Below are 21,219 nucleotides of genomic sequence, written 5' to 3' on the forward strand. Positions count from 1 at the left end.
GGTCTGGAGGCCCCGAAAGTAACCATTGAGCTAATAGATGGGGGTAATAGGAAGAAACAACGGGACCCAAAGGAGCAATCGAGGTGGAAGAGAAGACGGGTATATACACCGCTCAACAAGAAGCTGTCAGTGATACTAAGACACATACGCTGTGACCCCGACTTCGTGCAACCACCTTGGGACTATCGAGAAAAGCTGGGGAAACCATATTGTGAGTACCACAGAGCGGGAAACTACCTATTGAAGATTGTTATAGATTGCAGCATATCATACAAGATATGATCAAGAATGGGAAACTTAGGAAATACGTGGCCTCCACAACCAAAGGAAGATGAGAGGCATAGGGAGGAAAGAATAAAAAACCACAACCTCAATTGCCTAGATGAGAAAAAAAACGTTAACCTAAGGGTCGTAGGGTAGTGTACACTATCTCCGGGGTACATGAGTCAGAAGGACAATCGAGGCATTTGGCCAGAGTAAGGATAGTGAAAAAACGTCACGAGATCAGTGTCAACCAAGTATCCTTGGGGGTCGGTAAAGCGAGGAGATCGAACCCCACGACGGGGGAGCAGAAGATAGTATTCACGGATGATGACCTTTGAGGGACAGCTATGCCTCACTAGGATGTGTTCGTCATAGCACTTTTGATTGGGAATGTAGACCTCAAAAGAATTATGGTTGACATCAAAAGCACGGAGGCTATTCTCTTCCTAGGGGCGACAAAGAAAATGGGGATCTCAAAAAGTTTGGTGTCAACCCAAACTATTGTTTTCGGATTCAACGGGGCCCCGACTAGCTCGGTAGGGAAAATCACACTCCCCGTAATAGCGGGAACAAAGGTGGTTATAACAAGATTCATAGTGATTGATGTGGACGCAACATACAATGCCATTTTTGGGAGAAAGTGAATACATGAGATGAAGGCCGTTCTGTCGACCTACCATCAAATAATCCCATTCCTGAGCAAAAATGGGGTGATGGAAATCAGGAGAGACCAAGAAATGGCACAGAGGTGTTTTAACTTGGCACTAAAGCCCGAAAAGAAAAACGAAACCGAGCCCTAGAAAAAGATAAGGGAGCCATTCGTCGAAGATGAGTAGTTATAGAGATTACAGAGTGAATTGCGGTTAGAACGGGCAACAACAGTTGATGGAGTAGAGCAAGTGTAACACCCCGAATTTTTAATTCGTATCTCGAGGAAAAATAAATAGTGAAATTTTAAGAAAATCTTGAAAGTGGGACTTAGGGTAAAACTGTAGGACCTTGTTCTGATCATTTTTAATGAAATCTAACCTCACCATTAGGTTCAAAATGATCAAAAAATATACTTTAGCCTGTAAGTACGCTCAAATGCGAGTTCGAATATAAAAGTTGCAAAATCCTCGATTATCGGGTCGGACCAGGCTAAAATAGTGATTTGTTGGTAGAAAAAGAATTAGTAAGATTCAATTATACCATTGGGTTCATAACGAAAAATTATTGAATATAGACTATTTATTTGTCAAATTTGGAGACCAGAAAGTCGAGAATTATCGTCAAAAACAAAAACGACATCAAGTTTATGGGTCACTTCGGGCCAAAATTGTAAACTTTTGATGGAGACATAATTTGTAGAAATTGACTACACCATTAGATCCAGAACGAAAAATTAGATGAAATAGAGTATTCATTTGTCAGTTTTGGAGTCCGGATGATCAAGTTATCGACGATCCAAACAATTGATAAAATACCGATTTCGTCCCAATTTTATATAAATAAATTTTTTTAATATTTTTTATATTCGTTGTCATCCCTAACCCGTCCAAAATCAGCCAACGAAATACGAAAAAAATTTCGATTTCTTCCGATCTTCCACCTCAGATCTCTCGCAAACGGTCCACTTTCGACGATCGCCGTAGAAGAGAAAAAGATCCGCAACTACGTTCTCTACAAAACCATCCAACCTTTCTTCATTTCACTTTCTATTTCATCCGATATCGTCAAAAATCAGCCGTATTTGAATACGAAAATTTTGAAACTTTGACCTCGGATTTCGTCCGTTTCTGAGTCAAACCGTCTTCCGACGCAGAAGGAAGAAACGTTCACAGTCTCATTCTCTACATAACCCACTAAATTCCTTCCATTTTCTCGTCTTTTTCACCCCGTATAGTCAAAAATCAGCCGTATTTTTATACGAAGATTTCGTAACTTCGACCTCGATTTTCATCGATTTTGGGGTCAAATTGTCTTTCGCCGTAGAAGGGAGAAGAAACGAGCACATCGAGATCTTCAAAACCACTAGGTCAGATTCAAAAATCAGCCACTTTGAAGTTTGATCCATCTCGATTTCTGTGCCGATCGTCTCAATTTTCGTGCACATGCTTCGATCATTTTGCCTAGAGATTGTAAGGAACTCTCAATTTCTATTAGTAATCGTAGATTGTCAAAATTTTGCATTTAGGATTTTATCGAAAATTTTTGATGTATTTCCAAAATATAGAATTCTTTGTTTATTTCAAAATTCACGCTAGAAATTGTATGTTTAATATGTTTAATTGTATTTTTGAACAAATTATACATGGGTAGGATATTTTAACGGGTTATTTTCATCAATTGGGTCTTGTGCACTGCTCAGACCCCGTTTTGATATAAAATTTGTATTCTTTTTCAATATTATTGATAAAAATAAATTCTATAGTTGAAAAATGTGATTTAATATTCAATGAACTCATATTGAGTTGATGAATATCAGAAAATGGATATTTTATTGAAGAGATTGAAAACTGTAAAAATTGGAAAAAGGGTATGAAACGGTAAAATGTCAGTCACACCCGAGGGGTGATGTCTGCATTTTACGTTGTTGTGTTATATGTAGGTTGGTGAACAGATATCCAGGAATAATGTTATTGGTTGCATGTTTATTTCTTTTTTGTTAGCGCGAGGCGTTGTTTACGTTTCCGTTTTGTTATTTATTTTAGGCTAGGTGGCCACACTTGCATGGTAGGAAACTGGATATCTATTCTCAACCTTGTATTATTAATTTCTTTTTTGTTTTCAAATGAAAATAATATATAATATATATATATATATATATAATATATATATATATATATATATATGTAGCTATTTTGTGAGCTGTTAAAGAGTTTGTGAATGCCTAAAGGGATAGTGCGTCATATCATCCGGAGTGGTATACTATCTTGGGATGTACAGTAGGGACCACCAAGCTCATAGGTGGTATGGGACGCGTATGAAAGTGGAGTCACAACTAGAATCCGGGTTTATTCCTCTCTATCTTTACCAGTGAACTTGTAATGTAAAGGTGGTTGTATACGAATGATTTGTATATTTGGGAATCACATGTATGCCTGATAGGCATAGACGAAGGATTGGTCAATGATCACTAACAATCTATAGTAGTCGAACGTTCTGACACATTGAAAAGAGACCCATTGCTTACGGTCACGTCAAACGGCCAGCCTAAGCCGGATAAATGGTCAACCAAACGTGGTAAGTGCAGCAACTGACCACAAAATCAGGAACTAAAAGCCAAAGAGAAATTGTAACATCATGTCCCGACTGGGAGCGATCCAGTCATGAATCTTAACACTCTAATTCCAATACTCCACCATTGTGTATTATGTATCTGTTTATTTATTTTGATATATAAAATCAAATGCATGTTTAATGTTTTTATTTGATTAATTAGATTTGTATAAAAAGAGAATGTTATAGTGAGTAATGCTGATTGATGTAATGTCAGTTTTAAAATGTTTAGTTGCTAATCCCTGGCTATATGTACCAGCTAATCGTAGTTTACTCTGTAAAATTTTGTATATTTTAAAATGATCCAGTATGTTTATTCGTTCATGCTAGGAGGGATTATTGGCAAAAATTGTTTGTTTCCCTATTGAGCAACCATTGTTACTCACCCTTTCCTTCTCTATTTTTTAGTTTCAGATTCAGAGCTTGGCGAGGCAAGTATAGAGTACGAATGAGGATCATCTGGTTGGTCAGATAGACAACCAGAGTTTGTCACCTGGTAAGTATTAGGGCTATACCCCCTAGTGGTGTCAATTCCCCCAGGTAGTTTTATGGATTCTGTCTTGAGTGTTAGGATTTCTGTTAGAGTGAGGAATTTTATATAATCATGTATTCTAATTATTCTTCCGCACTCTGATAATTCGTATGTTATTAGACGTATATAGGCTTCCACTAGTATTATATTTTATTTGTTATATGCAGGATTGTATGTCGTTTATCAGGTGCAGGTTGAACGCCTTGGAATGCTAGCATAAACAGAGGAGACCATGCCGAAATTTTGAGGTGCCACCTAGTACCTCGAGTTCTGACATGGGGATTTGTGTTAGTGTTCGGCGGGGTGCCACAGCAAGTAAACCTCGGTACTAATGGAGAACAACTTGTTAGCATTGGGGAAACACTACTACAGCAAGAACGGGATATGCTGATACAGTTATTAAGGACAAATAAGGACGTGTTCACATGGTCTTTTTAATATATGCCCGGAATAGACCCCCTCAACACGTGCCACCATTTGAACATTGATAAGACATTCCGTCTAGTTTGGCAAAAACCAAGGAGATTGTTGCCATGCCTGAGGCAGGGGGTGAATGAGGAAATTAGCAAACTCTTAAGGGCGGGATTTCATCAGAGAAGTCAAGTACCCCGAGTGAGTAGCGAATATAGTTGCAATACCGAAGAAATATGGGAGGGTCAAAGTATGCATCGACTTCACTAACCTCAACAAAGCCTACCCAAAAGATAGCTTCCTCTTGCCGAGAATTGACAGATTGGTTTATGCAACCTCGAGGCATGAAAGTATATCATTCATGGATGGATACTCAAGTTATAACCAGATCCCTTTAGTAGTAGATGACCAAGAAAGAACATATTTCACGACCGAGTAAGGGTTATTCTACTTTAAGGGATTAAAAAACGTAAGAATGACTTATTAGGGGTGGTGACCAAAATGTTCGAGGACATGATTGGGAGAACAATCAAAGTGTATATTGATGACCTATTAATAAAAAGCAAAAAATTGAAAAATTACCTAAAAGACCTCGAGGAGACATTTGAGCGCCTAAGGGGATATCGAATAAGGCTAAACCTTAAAAAATGTGTGTTCGGGGTGTCTTCCGGTAAATTCCTCGGGCATATCGTTACGAAGAGAGGAATTGAGTCAAATCCTGATCACATCTGATCCTTGATTGAAATGCCGAGTCTGAAGAACTTGAAGTAGGTGCGAACTTTAACTAGGAGGGTGGCAGCCTTGAATAGGTTCATTTCTCAAGTCTCGAATAGATGCCGCCTGCTGTTCATCCTATTAAAAAAGGGAAAAGGATTCGCGTGGAGCGAAAAATGAGAGGCAACCTTCCACAACCTGAAAAGGTACTTGGGATAGTCACCCATACTTAGCACTCCATAAGAAAGGAAAGAGTTAGGAGTCTATTTAACAACCACGACATTGTCCATAAGCTCGGTACTATTCAAAGTGGACCTCGGCTAAGAATATCTAATCTATTACGTCAACAAAATACTTGTCCCATCAAAGGTCAAATACACCAAAATCGAGAAAGTCAGCCTATCCTTGGTTTACTTGGCCCACAAAGTCCGACCTTACTTTTTGTCCCATCGAATCCAGGTAGTAACTGACCACCCATTGAAGGATATGATGTACAGGTCGGACATGTCCAGAACAATGACAAGGTGGGTAGTAACTCTAGCAGAGTACAATCTGCAGTTTGAGGATCGAACAACTTTAAAGGGACAGGTGTTGGCAGATTTCCCGATCGAGGACCCTGATTGGGAAGCAGATGAGGAAGAGGATGAAATGGTAAAAGAAGCCGACGCATGGAACAAACAAGTTAGATAGAGGATGTTTTGTTGACGGATCATGAAACTACACTGGGTCAGGTATCAGGATAGTACTAGTAACACTGAGCAATGATAGGCTTGAGAAAGTGTTGAAGCTCGGGTACAGGGCTTCAAACAACGAGGTAAAATATGAAGCGGTCATAAACGGGCTCAAAATGACGAGAGACTTCAAGATCTCTAGGCTTATGGTGTTCACAGATTCCCAACTAGTATGAAGTAGAAGATGAATGAATGGCAAAGTATTTGGCAACGATAAGGAAAAAGCTTAACTGATTTAACGAGGTCAAGATAAATAGAATCCCGAGGGATGAAAACAGGCATGCAGATTCACTGGTATTCATTGCCTCAATGCTTGGAGATTTGAAATCCCGAGCGATTCTCATGGAATACAAGCAAAAAGCATGCATCGACTACCAGTCGGAGGAGTGTATGCAGGTCAGTCAAATGTTAGGTTGGATGTAGAAGTACGTAGAATACCTCTAAACAAAGACCCTCCCCCAGGATAAGAAAGAAGCCAGAAACCTCCTTTATAAGATCGGAAGGTACACACTCGTCAACGGAGAACTGTACAGAATATCGAATGGAGGACCCTTCTTGAAATGCCTGAATGCAGAAGAGTCCAAACTGGTGATGGCATAAATACATAAAGGAATATGCGATAATCATTCAAGAGTTCGATCACTGGCTAACAAAGCAGTAACTCAGGGCTATTTCTGGCCGAGGATGTAGGAGGATTGCAAGGGGTATGTCAGGATGTGCGACAAGTGTCAGAAATATACACATTTGAATCTCCAACCCGATGATGACTCCTTAGCCATTCTCCATCTAGGGAATGGATATTGTTGGACCCCTACCTTGGGGAAAGAGGGGTAAAATGTTCGTTTTGGTAGTAACGGATTACTTCACCAATTGGGTAGAAGTTACTCCTCTCACTCGGATAAGGGATGAAGATGTTATTAAGTTCTCATGGGAGCATATCATAACACGCTTCGAAATCTCTTACGCATTAATTTCAGACAATAGTACAGTCATATTATAGAGAGTATGGGATCTGCTCACTCCAATCATCTCTGAGGTATCTGTAGGGAAACGGACTGGCAGAAGCTTCAAATAAGACTATCCTCGATAATTTGAAGAAAATTTGAGCTAAGCATAAAGGGAGATGGGTAGAAAAATTGCATAGTGTACTGTGGGCATATCGAACAACACCCAGACGAACTACGGGGCTGATACCGTTTGCATTAGCATATGGGACAGAGGCTGTCATCCCTACTGAGGTACAAGTCCCCACCGCCAGGATACAAGTAGCTAGAGCAAGCATGGACGAAAAAATGATAGTACAAAATCTGGATTGGCTGGATGAAACTCGGGAGAGAGTAATGGAAAGACTTCCACAATATCAGTAGTAGCTGAAAAAGTCTTACGACGGGAAGATATGAAAGAGAGAAATCAAGGTCAGGGATATGGTATTAAGAAAGGTATTGGCCAATACAAAATAACTTAATAGCAAAAAGTGAAGAGCAAATTGGGAGGGACCGTACGTTGTCTGTAAAGTCGAGGACACAGGGGTGTATTATCTAAAAACAATAACAAGAGATGAAATTACAACACCTTGGAATGCCTTCAATCTCAAAAGATACTATCAATAAAACATCTTATTCCCAAGACCTATTGCATTATCTAATTTAGACCAAGCCTGGGCCTTTCACTGGGGCCGAACCTAACTAGGGAGTTGGTTTAATGAAAAGTCTTGGCCCTTCACTAGTGTCGAACCCAACTGGGAAGTTGGTTCGGCAAAAAGCCTTGACCCTTCACTGGTACCGAGTCCTTCGAGTTGGTTCCATGAAAAGTCTTGGCCCTTCATTGGCGCCAAATCCAACTGGAGAGTTAGTTCAGCGAAAAGCCTTGGTCTTTCACTGGTACCAAGCTTGTGGACATAGAATTTTCATCATTTTTGAAACATCCCTCCACTTTGGGGTGTTTTGGAGTCGCTACCATTCAAATTTGGTAAAAAGGTGTGAATGGTCACCCGATGTCACATTTTTTGAAAATCATATCATTTTGATGTTTGATGACTCTCGTAGGATAATACACGTGATCCAACATTTGATTCAAGGTAAGGGGGTCCATTTATGGAGTAGAGAAGGTGTTAGGAACCCTATTCCATCCACGTAATGTGGTAATCTCGTATTCTATCTTTTAAAATAAAAGAAAATAAAATCGAAAAGGATTCGATGTGTGCCCTCAAGTGTGAGGGGCTTTCAATATTGGTTCAAATCATTGAGGGCACCCTTATGAGGAAGGGGCCCTTTGGTGATTTAAATCATCGTGCTGTGTGCAAATGTGTAGAGAAGGGGGTAAGTAGAGGAAGGAAGTTAGAGGGGATGTTCCTTTTGCAACCCACATTGATCTAATCTTGATCTTCCTTGATCTTCAAAGATGTACTCCTTTGATAAGTCTTCTTTTTGGATCTCCTTGACTTGTTTGAGTAGAAGTTGAGAATTAAAGATTGAGAGTTGGAGGTAGTAGGATGAGTTGAGAGAGAAAGGTTGAGAGATTGATTTTTTTTTATAATCTTTTTGAGAGTTTTTTGTTGGATTTTTCATTAGGGATTGAGAGTTGAGAATGAGTGAGTATTTATAGAATTTTGGGAGTTATTTTGAGAGGTAGAGTTGGGTGAAATGATGAGAAGTGGTAGAATGGTGTGGGGTTTAACAAATGGGTATATATAAATTGATGGGGTTTGAAGGGTATTTGTGTAAGAAGGTTAAATGGGTGAATTATGACCCAAATGGTTTGGATCCTACCCAACTCATTTGGGTGGAGTGTTTGGTGAGATGAGCTGATAGGTGTTTAAGATTGTGGTTGTGATTAAGTGATGTTTGATTTAAGAAAATTAAGGATTTAAGCGAGTGCTTGATGATATTTTGGGAGAGTGAGGGAGATGATGCCATGTGTCAAAGTGGGTAGAAATGAAGGGTTGAGATGAGTTGATGGGAATGGATGAGTATTTGATTTGAGAGGATGGGTGTAGATTTAGATTGTAGATATAGGTTTTGTAGGAAATGATGATGGTAGATTAGGGGAGGGTGATGGTTGGTTATTAGGGAGTGATGGTAGTAGGTTAGGAGGAGCTGTAGGTTGTACGTGTTTGATTTGAGAGAATGGATCGGCTAGGTTAGGGCGAGGTGTAAGTAGATGACATTTCGAGAGAGTAATTTGGCTCGTTCATTGTTTCGCCCCGGTGATGGGCGTTGGTGGTTTGATGCTGGAGGTGCGATGGGATGATGCCCTGTGTCATATTGGGTGATTGGTTGTGATGTTGGGCTTGGATAGAGAATTGGGCTTGGGTAATGTGTTAGGTTGAGTTGAATGGGCTTAGGTAATGGGTAGAATAAGGATGGGTTTAGGTTGAATAGGTTGAATTGAATGGGCTTGGGTAGTGGGTAAGATAAGGATGGGTTTGGACTTGCATTGGGTTGAGTTTTAGAATGTAGGAGGGTGATGAGATGTTTTTGGTCTGTGAGCCACGTGGGAAGCCTCGGGCCATTTATTGAAAAATGAATGACAAAATTCATTGATTTTTGTAGGTTTGGGCCTCAGAGTCCATTATAATTTTTACGATTTTTGGGCATTTTGCGTCGAGGGCCCGGTCAAACTTGGGTATTTACAGCTGCCCCTCTTTGTAAGAATTGTGTGTAAAGAACTGCAAAGAATAGACGGAACCCTGATTTGTACGAGCCAGAGAATTTTGCTTAGACAAGTTTTGAAAATACTGATTTGATTTGACGAATTTGATGGTAAGAAGTGGCTACACAAGCACGGGGTCTGACAGGGTGAACCTTTTGATTTCCTCGTCCTCGTGGCACGGAGCTCGTGTGAGGCGTCGAATTTGTGTTGTTTGAGAAAAATTTTGAAACAAGAGTTTTCTAACGAGTCTTAAGTAAATTTCAATTTCGCTTTTGCAAAAATGTTATTTTGTCGGTATTTTTGATTTTTTTTTATTTTTTTTGAATTTTTGATTTTTTGATTTTTTATTTTTGATTTTTGATTTTTGATTTTTGTTATTTTTATTTTATTTTTTTATATGATTATTATTATTATTATTATTATTTTGATTTTTTTTTGCTTTTTGTGCTGTTGCATTTTAATCTTTTCAACGGTGTAAGCAATATGGTTGTTACAATTTTCACAGATCTGAGATAGTTTTTTGTTGTTGGAGTACAAGTTAATCCTTCCAATTCATGCATTGTCCCTTGTAATGGCACATTTGATCTTTTTAACGGTGCAAGCAATATGGTTGTTAACAATTATCACAGATCCAAGAGGGAGTTTTGCTGTTGGATCACAAGCAATATGGTTGTTAACAACTATCACAGATCCTAGAGAGAGTTTTGTTGTTAGACCACATGCAATATGGTTGTTAACAGCTGTCACAGATCCAAGAGAGAGTTTTGCTATTGGACCACAAGTTAATCCCCTCGGCATGTTGTTTACAATACCTTACAAAGAAACTCTCTCAAGTCGAAACCAGAGGTGGAGGGACTTGAAATTCTGCTGTCATCACTTGAAGGACTCCATTATAATTTTCTACTAGCCTGTTGACACGACCTCAAGAGTCATTGTTCTTGAAACAATGCTAAAAAACACGGTGGGCCAATGATTCACATCTAAAGGATCTCAACAAGGTTAATGTGATTCATGACAACAACGGCGATTTCTCGATAAGCTTATGACTTCAATCCAAATGGTTTTGGCCCAATTTCCCTCGAGAATGTTTGCATTTACTCATCTTCACTTAGAATCTCATAAGCATGATTAAGGTTATGTACCCATAATGGTTCCCCTCAGTAGGCCCGGAAAGTGATCTCAGGAGAGGCTTGCTCAGGGTCCCTGTTTTGATGCCTTCGCGTCTTACCTGGTGAGTCATGATGTTCTGAACTCTGAGGTAGTGATGATGGGGAAAGCTGTTTGAATTCGTTCCTTGGAAGATAAACTTGATTTTTTCTTCATTTCTCGTCGAGATGCGTGATTGGCACATTTTTTTTGTATTTTCTTTTTAATTTTTTTTTATGAAAAGAAAATATGTTTTTTTTTTTTTACTTACTTGGCCTCAGTGTATCTATTGCTTTGAAAAATATGAAGTTTGAGTAAGTCCTAGATTTTTCATCACTGGCCAAAATTGTAGTTTTGAAAATATTGAATTTTTGGTGATTTGTCTTTGTCGAATAAATATTGTAGATCTAAAATATAAAGACTTTTGAAAAACCTTTGTTATCTCGATGATATTTGTACTTTTGCCAATTACTGAGGATATAGATGTCAGTAGTTCTTAGGCTCTTTTTAGAGTCATCCCAAGTGCCCCAGTACTGGGTGAATATCGATTGAGCAGGGGATTTGGGATTTTGGGCAATTTTCATCGTTCACAGTTTATACTTGTGCGAGCCAGGAATTTTTTCATTTTATTTTATTTTTTTTTATTATATTTTTTTGTGTTCCCTTATTGCCCCTAGTGCCAGTTACGATTTTCACCAGACCCGATTTCCACATTTTTGTGCATCGATGCCTTTTTGGGTTTTCATCGTGCTGGTGGCTTTGATCTTGCCATAGTCTAATTTTTTACTCATAGTACCCTTTCAGGTTTTCACTATGCCCTTTCAGACTATGCTTGTAATTTTTGGATTTTTACAGTACAAATCTTGTTTGGAGCCTCTGTGTCTTTGTGGCTTGGTGATTCAAGTTGAACTATGAGGTCGGCGACTCTACTCTTGTAGTGGCACTCTTTCTTGTGTAACAGATTTAGATTCCCCTCTCAAATTTGCTGACGACTATTCGTGGTTCGGCAACTCAAGTTGAGCCGCAAGATCGACTACTCTACACTTTGAGTACTTTTTTTTTTGAATATCCGATCGGGATTCCCTTCTCGATTCTTCCAACGACTAATAAGACTTGAGATCCGGAACAAGTTACAAGATCATTGATGCTGCAACAGTCATTATGATGTCTTAGAACATGCCCTGATTTGAAAGGACTTTTGGTGGGACGAAATATTGGATAAGGCTGAGTGTAGTGAAAAGATACAAAAAGGTTAAGGTAGGTTCGTCTATAGTGGGTTAGACTTGGGGTTTGTCTATTTTTATTTCGAAAAGGTGATTTATGTCTCCTCCCAGCGTCTCTCGAACTTCTTTAGACTGGAGATTTGGGTCAAGCTCAAATCAAGTGTTCGAGTTTTTGAATTTTTTGATTTTTTTTGTATTTGTAGCCGTTTACAGTTTATCTTCATGCGGGCCAGGAGTGACTTGATGCTTTGACTTTCTAATTTTCTTTTCCTTTGTCTTTTTATTTTTTTTTTAACGTTGACTTGCCTCAGTCTTAGGTAAAGAAATGAACGTGATGGCTCAAAGGAGATGACTAGGGTTAGATAGTTGTCTTCAAGCTAGCAAAGATGACCTTTCGTCATCTCAGGATTAGATCTTAGGCGTAGTATTTTTTTACAGTGTCAGCATTGATCGATTGTTATCTTTGTTAGATCATAGATGGATCATGGACTTAATTCGATATGGGTCGTGGACCTGGTTTGAAATGGATCTGGGTCGTGGACCCAGTTGAACAGATCTGGTTGTGGACCTAGTTGGAATGGGTATGGATCTGGGTCGTGGACCTAGTTTGAAATGGATCGGGGTTATGGACCCCGTTAAAGTGGATCTGGGTCGTGGACTCAATTGGAATGGATCTGGGTCGTGGACCCAGTTTGAAATGGATCGGGGTCGTGAACCCCGTTAAAGTGGATCTGGGTCGTGGACCCAATTAAAATGGATCTGGGTCGTGGTCCCAGTTTGCAATGGATCGGGGTCGTGGTCCCAGTTTGCAATGGATCGGGGTCGTGGACCTTGTTAAAGTGGATCTGGGTCGTGGACCCAGTTTGAAATAGATCTGGGTCGAATCGAGTTGAAAGGGATTAGGGTCGTGGACCCAATTGGAATGGATCTGGGTCATGGACCCAGTTTGAAATGGATCAGTAGACCTTGTTAAAGTGGATCTAGGTCGTGGACCCAGTTTGAAATAGATCTGGGTCGAACCGAGTTGAAAGGGATCTGGGTCGTGGACCTAGTTGAAATGGATTTGGGTCGGACCCAGTTGAAATGGATCTGGATCGTAAGCCCAGTTTGAAATGGATCTGGGTCGTAAGTCCAGTTTGAAATGGATCTTGGTCAGACCCAGTTGAAATGGATCTGGGTCGTAGACCCAGTTTGAAATGGATCGAGGTCTTGGAACCCGTTAAAGTGGATCTGGATTGTGGACCCAGTTGAAATGGATCTGGGTCATGGACCCAATTTGAATTTGGATCTGGGTCGGACCTAGTTTGATTAGATCTGGGTCATGGACCCAGTTTAAATGGATATGGGTCGGACCCAGTTGAAATGGATCTGGGTTGTAAACCCAGTTTGAAATGGATCTAGTTCGGACCCAGTTGAAATGGATCTGGGTCAGACGTAGTTGAAATGGATCTGGGTCGGGGACCCAGTTTGAAATGGATCTGGGTCGTGGACCCAGTTGAAGTGGATTTGGGTCGTGGACCTGTCAAAGTGGATGTGGGTCGTGGACCCAGTTGAAACAGATCTGGGTCGTGGACCCAGTTGAAGTGGATCTGGGTCGAGGACCTAGTTTAATTGGATTTGGGTCGTTGACCCACTTTGAAGTGAATATTCAGTGAATGACGGGTTAGATTATGACCAAGATCGATAGTGAGCCACGTTGGGCAAAATCCATTTTGAGCGGGATCGATTCTAAGTGGTTGGTCCTGAATTTTACAGTAAAGTGATTTCTTTAACCTTTTTCAAGCTTTAAAACTAAAAATAAAAAAAAACTCCAAGAAGAAAAATTATCAAGACAGACATAAAGAACAAAATGATCAAAAAACAACCATTATTATTTTATTTTTTTTGGGTCCGTTTTTCAAGTACAGACTTAACATTTTTTTGCTGGTCCGTGCTTCAAAAACGGACCAGAACCTTAAATTTTTTTTTTTTTGGTCCGTTTTTCAAATACGGACCTAACATTTTTTGGCTGGTCCGTGCTTTAAATACAGACCAGAACCTTAAATTTTTTTTTTTTTTACATTGGTCCGTGCTTCAAACACGGACTTTACCTTTTTCTTGAGTCCATGCTTCAAACACGGACCAGAATCTTTTTCTTGAGTCCGTGCTTCAAATAGGGACCAGAACCTTTTCTGACTCCCCAAACTTGCTCTGTTTTTGGTTTTTTAACCCATAATTTCTGGATTTTGAGGCATATAGCCTCTGTTTTTTGGCTTGGGCCACAAAAATGTCCCTTTTTTTTTTATGATGCAAACATAAACAAAAAGGGACCTCCCTCTTTACCTAGAAGGACATGAAACAACACATAAAAGGGGAAACCACCTATCATCTATACAACTTGCCATCGTGGGCTTAACAAAAATTACATCACATATGAGCATGGGATGGATACAAAATTAATTTTGAAAACCTTAAGTGTCCTTTGTCTATTAATTACGCTTCAATGCATTCGGTTTGTAGGTAGTTTTTCGGCTACCCATTCTTCAAACCTCGATGTACAACAAAGTGTGCATATCTTAGGTTGGTGAATGGGGTGGATGTTCTCCTCCCTGCCACCCAAAATAGCGATCTCAGGGGCTAGAGAGTACCGGCATCCGGGGTTAGAAATTTAACGAGGAGGGGGGTGGCTTATGCATAGAGGTATGAATCGCATGTGCATGTGTGTGCATTTTTTTTTAAAACGTATCCATCCTTACATTCTTTTTCCCAAAATAAAAAAATAAAACAAAAAGCATATGTAAATAAATATTACAACCATTCCCATGTGAAACTTGAAAAAAAAAAAACAAAGCAAACGTTAGTAGATAAACAAAAAAACAAGGAAAAAAATATTTTTTTTGACAATGACCGAATCCAAGAAGAGGGTCGGACCCGCTAGTATGCCTCCGCAGTGGAGACGCCAAGTTGTGGACATAGGATTTTCATCATTTTTGAAACATCCCTCCACTTTGGGGTGTTTTGGAGTCGCCACCATTCAAATTTGGTAAAAGGGTGTGAATGGTCACCCGATGTCACATTTTTTGAAAATCATATCATTTTGATGTTTGATGACTCTCTAGGATAATACACGTGGTCAAACCTTTGATTCAAGGTAAGGGGGTCCATTTATGGAGTAGGGAAGGTGTTAGGCACCCTACTCCATCCACATCATGTGGTAACCTCGGATTCGATCTTTTAAAATAAAAGAAAATAAAATCGAAAAGGATTCGATTTGTGCCCTTAAGTGTGAGGGACTTTCGATATTGGTTCAAATCATTGAGGGCACCCGTATGAAGAAGGGGCCCTTTGGTGATTTAAATTATCGTGGTGTGTGCAAATGTGTAGAGAAGGGGGTGAGTAGAGGAGGGAAGTTAGAAGGGATGTTTCTTTTGCAACCCACCTTGATCTAATCTTGATCTTCTTGATCTTCAAAGATGTACCCCTTTGATGAGTTTTCATTTTGGATCTCCTTGACTTGTTTGAGAAGAAGTTGAGAATTAAAGGTTGAGAGTTGGAGGTAGTAGGATGAGTTGAGAGAGAAAGGTTAAGAGATTGATTTCTTTTTTCTATAGTCTTTTTGAGAATTGAGAATGAGTGGGTGTTTATAGAATTTTGAGAGTTATTTTGAGAGGTAGAGTTGGGTGAAATGATGAGAAGTGGTAGAATGGTGTGGGGTTTAAGAGAGGGATATGTGTAAATTGATGGGGCTTAAAGGGTATTTGTATAAAAAGGTTAAATGGGTGGATTTTGACACAAATGGTTTGGATCCTACCCAACCCATTTGGGTGGAATGTTTGGTGAGATGAGATGATGGGTGTTTAAGATTGTGGTTGTGATTAAGTGGTGTTTGATTTAAGAGAGCGGGGGATTTAAGAGGGTGGTTGATGATATTTTGGGAGGGTGAGGGAGATGATGCCATGTGTCAAAGTTGGTGGAAATGAAGGGTTGAGATGAGTTGATGGGAATTGATGAGTGTTTGATTTGTGAGGATGGTTCAAGGTTTAGATTGTAGATATAGGTTTTGTAGGGAATGATGAGGGTAGATTAAGGGGAGGGTGATGGTTGGTTATTAGGGAGTGATGGTAGTAGGTTAGGGGGAGGTGTAGGTTGTAAGTGTTTGATTTGAGAGAATGGATAAGATATGTTAGGGGAGAGGTGTAGGTTGGAGGTGTGGGTAGATGATATTTAGAGAGAAGTAATTGGATAGTTAATTGTTTAGAAAAAGGTGATAGGAGTTGGTGGTTTGATGAGGGAGGTGAGATGGGGTGATGACATGTGTCATATTGGGTGATTGGTTGTGATGTTGGGTTTGGATAGAGAATTAGGCTTGAGTAATGTGTTGGGTTGAGTTGAATGGGCTTAGGTAATGGGTAGAATAAGGATGGGTTTAGGTTGAATTGGTTGAATTGAATGGACTTGGGTAATAAGTAGGATAATGATGGGTTTGGACTTGCATTGGGTTGAGTTTTAGAATGTAGGAGGGTGATGAGATGTTTTTGGTCTGTGAGCCACATGGGAAGCCTCGGGCTATTTATTGAAAAATGAATGACAAAATTCATTGGATTTTTGTAGGTTTGGGCCTTGGAGTTCATTTCAATTTTTACGATTTTGGGGGTATTTTGCGTCAATCTGCCCCTCTTTGCAGGAATTGTATGTAAAGAACAGCAAAGAATATACGGAACCCTGATTTGTACGGGTCTGAGAATTATGCTCAGACAAGTTTTGAAAACACTGATTTGATTTGACGAATTTGATGGTAAGAAGTAGCTACCCAAGCACGGGGTCTGACAGGGTGAGCGTTTTGATTTCCTCGTCCTCGTGGCGCGGAGCTCATGTGAGGCCTCATATTTGTGATAGTTTGAGAAAAATTTTGAAACAAGAGTTTTCTAACGAGTCTTAAGCAAATTTGAATTTCGTTTTTGCAAAAATGTTATTTTGTCAGTATTTTTTATTTTTATTTATTTTTTGAATTTTTTATTTTTTATTTTTTATTTTTTATTTTTTTTTGTTTATTTTTATTTTTATTTTATTTTTATTTTTATTTTACATGATTATTATTATTATTATTATTATTTTTTTTTTTTTTGCTTTTTGTACAGGTGCATTTTGTTGTTGGAGTACAAGTTAATCCTCACAATTCATGCATTGCCCCTTGTAATGGCACATTTGATCTTTTTAACGGTGCAAACAATATAGTTGTTAACAATTGTCACAGATCCAAGAGGGAGTTTTGCTGTTGGACCACAAGCAATATGGTTGTTAACAGCTGTCATAGATTCTAGAGAGAGTTTTGCTATTAGACCACATGCAATATGGTTGTTAACAGCTGTCACAGATCCAAGAGAGAGTTTTGCTATTGGACCACAAGTTAATCCCCTCGGCATGTTGTTTACAATACCTTACAAAGAAACTCTCTCAAGTCGAAACCAGAGGTGGAGGGACTTGAAATTCTGCTGTCATCACTTAAAGGGCTCCATTATAGTTTTCTACTAGCCTGTTGATACGATCTCAAGAGTCATTGCTCTTGAAACAATGCTAGAAAACACGGTGGGCCAATGATTTACATCTAAAGGATCTCAACAAAGTTAATGTGATTCATGACAACAACGACGATTTCTCGATAAGCTTATGACTTCAATCCAAATGGTTTTGGCCCAATTCCCCTCGAGAATGTTTGCATGTACTCATCTTCACTTAGAAGCTCATAAGCATGATTAAGGTTATGTACCCACAATGGTTCCCCTCAGTAGGCCTGAAAAGTGATCTCAGGAGAGGCTTTCTCAGGGTCTTGTTTTGATGCCTTCGCGTCTTACTTGGTGAGTCATGATGTTCTAGACGCTGAGGTAGTGATGATGGGGAAAGCTGTCTGAATTTGTGCCTTGGAAGATAAACTTGATTTTTTCTTCATTTCTCATTGAGATGCGTGATTGGCATATATTTTTTTATTTTATTTTTATTTTTAATTTTTTTTTATGAAAAGAAAATATGTTTTTTTTAATTAGTTGGCCACAGGTATATCTATTACTTTGAAAAACATGAAGTTTGAGTAAGTCCTAAATTTTTCATCACTGGCCAAAATTGTAGTTTTGAAAATATTTAAATTTTTTGTGATTTATCTTTGTCGAATAAATATTGTAGATCTAAAATATGAAGGCTTTTGAAAAATCTTTGTTATCTCGATGATATTTGTGCTTTTGCCAACTACTAAGGATATAGATGTCAGTAGTTCTTAGGCTCTTTTTAGAGTCATCCCAAGTGCCCCAATACTGGGTGAATATCGATTGAGCAGGGGATTTGGGATTTTGGGCAATTTTCGTCGTTCGCAGTTTATATTCGTGTAGCCAGGAATTTTTTTTATTTTATATATTTTTTTGTGTTCCCTTATTGCCCCTGGTGCCAGTTACAGTTTTCACCAGACCCGATTTCCATATTTTTGCGCATCAATGCCTTTTTGGGTTTTCATCGTGCCAGTGGCTTTGATCTTGCTATAGTCTGATTTTTTTACTCATAGCGCCCTTTCAGGTTTTCACTCTGCCCTTGCACATTATGCTTGTATTTTTTGAATTTTTACATTACAAATCTTGTTTGGAGCCTCTGTGTCTTTGTGGCTTGGTGATTCAAGTTGAGCTGTGAGATCGGCGACTCTACTCTTGTAGTGGCACTCTTTCTTGAGTAACAGATCTAGATTCCCCTCTCGAGTTTGCTGACGACTATTCGTGGTTCGCCAACTCAAGTTGAACCGTAAGATCGACTACTCTACACTTCGAGTATTTTTTTTTTCGAATATTCGATCTGGATTCCCCTCTCGATTCTTCCAACGACTAATAAGACTTGAGGTCCAGATCAAGTTACAAGATCATTGATGTTGCAACCGTCATTATGATGTCTTAGAACATTCCCTGATTTGAAAGAACTTTTGGTGGGATGAAATATTGGATAAGGCTAAGTGTAGTGGAAAGATACAAAAAGGTTAAGGTAGGTTCGTCTAGAGTGGGTTAGACTTGGGGTTTGTCTATTTTTGTTTCGAAAAGGTGATCTATGTCTCCTCCCCGCGTCTCTCGAACTTCTTTAGGCTGGAGATTTTGGTCGAGCTCAGATCAAGTATCGAGTTTTTGAATTTTTTGATTTTTTTATATTTTTAGCTGTTCACAGTTTATTCTCATGCGGGCCAGGAGTGACTTGATGTTTTTACTTTCTGATTTTCTTTTCTTTTGTCTTTTCTTTTGTTTTTTTTATCCCAGTCTTAGGTTAAGAAATGAACGTGATGGCTCAAAGGGGTTGACTAGGGTTAGATAGTTGTTTTCAGGCTAGCAAAGATGACCTTTCGTCATCTCAGGATCAGATATTAGGTGTAGTATTTTTTTACAGTAGCATCATTGATCGATTGTTATCTTTGTTAGATCGATGGATCATGGACTTAATTCGATATGGGTCGTGGATTTGGGACGTGGACCCAGTTTGAAATGGATCTGGGTCGTGGACCAAGTTGAACGGATCTGGTAGTGGACCTAGTTGGAATGGGTATGGATCTGGGTCGTGGACCCAGTTTGAAATGGATCGAGGTTATGGACCCCGTTAAAGTTGATATGGGTCGTGGACCTAATTGTAATGGATCTGGATCGTGGACCCAGTTTGAAATGGATCGGGTTCGTGGACCTCGTTAAAGTGGATCTAGGTCGTGGACCCCGTTAAAGTGGATCTGGGTCGTGGACCCAGTTGAATTGGATCTAGGTCGTGGTCCCAGTTTGTAATGGATTGGGGTCGTGGACCCCGTTAAAGTGGATTAGTGTCATGGACCCAGTTGGAATGGATCTGGGTCATGGACCCTGTTTGAAATGGATCTGGGTCGTGGACCCTGTTAAAGTGGATCTGGGTCGTGGACCCAGTTTGAAATGGATCTGGGTAGAACCGTGTTGAAAGGGATCTGGGTCGTGGACCTAGTTAAAATGGATCTGGGTCGGACCCAGTTGAAATGGATCTGGGTCTTAAACCCAGTTTGAAATGGATCTGGGTCGTAAGCCCAATTTGAAATGGATCTGGGTCGTGGACCCAGTTTGAAATGGATAGAGGTCTTGGAACCCGTTAAAGTGGATCTGAGTTGTGGACCCAGTTGGAATGGATCTAGGTCGTGGACCCAATTTGAAATGGATTTGGGTCGGACCCAGTTTGATTAGATCTAGGTCATGGACCCAGTTGAAAGGGATATGGGTCGGACCTAGTTGAAATGGATCTGGGTTGTAAACCCAGTTTGAAATGGATCTGTCGGACCCAGTTGAAATGGATCTGGGTCGGACCCAGTTGAAATGGATCTGGTTCGGGGACCCAGTTTGAAATAGATCTGGGTCGTGGAACTAGTTGAAGTGGATTTGGGTCGTGGACCCGTCAAAGTGGATGTGGGTCGTTGACCCAATTGAAACGGATCTGGGTCGTGAACCTAGTTGAAGTGGATCTGGGTCGAGGACCCAGTTTGATTGGATTTGGGTCGTTGACCCACTTTGAAGTGAATATTCAGTGAAGGATGGGTTTGATTATGACCAAGATCGATAGTGAGCCACATTGGGCAAAATCCATTTTGAGCGGGATCGATTCTAAGTGGTTGGCCCTGAGTTTTACAGTAAAGTGATTTGTTTAACATTTTTCAAGCTTTAAAATTAAAAATAAAAAAAACTTCAAGAAGAAAAATTGTCAAGACAGACATAAAGAACAAAATGATCAAAAAATAATAATAATTATTTTTTATAATTTTTTTTTGAGTCCGTTTTTCAAGTACGGACCTAACATTTTTTTGCTGGTCCGTGCTTTAAAAACGAACCAGAACTTTAAATTTTTTTTTTTTTTGGTCCGTTTTTCAAATACGGACCTAACATTTTTTGGCTGGTCCGTGCTTCAAATACGGACTAGAACCTTAAATTTTTTTTTTTTTTTTACACTGATCCGTGCTTCAAACACGGACTTTATCCTTTTCTTGAGTCTATTCTTCAAACACAGACCAAAACCTTTTCTGACTCCCCAAACTTGCTCTGTTTTTTGTTTTTAACCCAGAATTTCTGGATTTTGAGGCACATAGCCTCTGTTTTTTGGCTTGGGCCACAAAAATGTCACTTTTTTTTATGACGCAAACATAAACAAAAAGGGACCTCCCTCTTTACCTAGAGGACATGAAACAACACATAAAAGGGGAAACCTCCTATCATCTATACAACTTGCCATCGTGGGCTTAAAAAAAAAATTACATCACATATAAGCATGGGATGGATACAGAATTAAT

This window comes from Akebia trifoliata, chromosome 12 (assembly GCF_017979445.1).
Source record: "Akebia trifoliata isolate Shusen 1 chromosome 12, ASM1797944v1, whole genome shotgun sequence".
Taxonomy (NCBI): Eukaryota; Viridiplantae; Streptophyta; class Magnoliopsida; order Ranunculales; family Lardizabalaceae; genus Akebia; species Akebia trifoliata.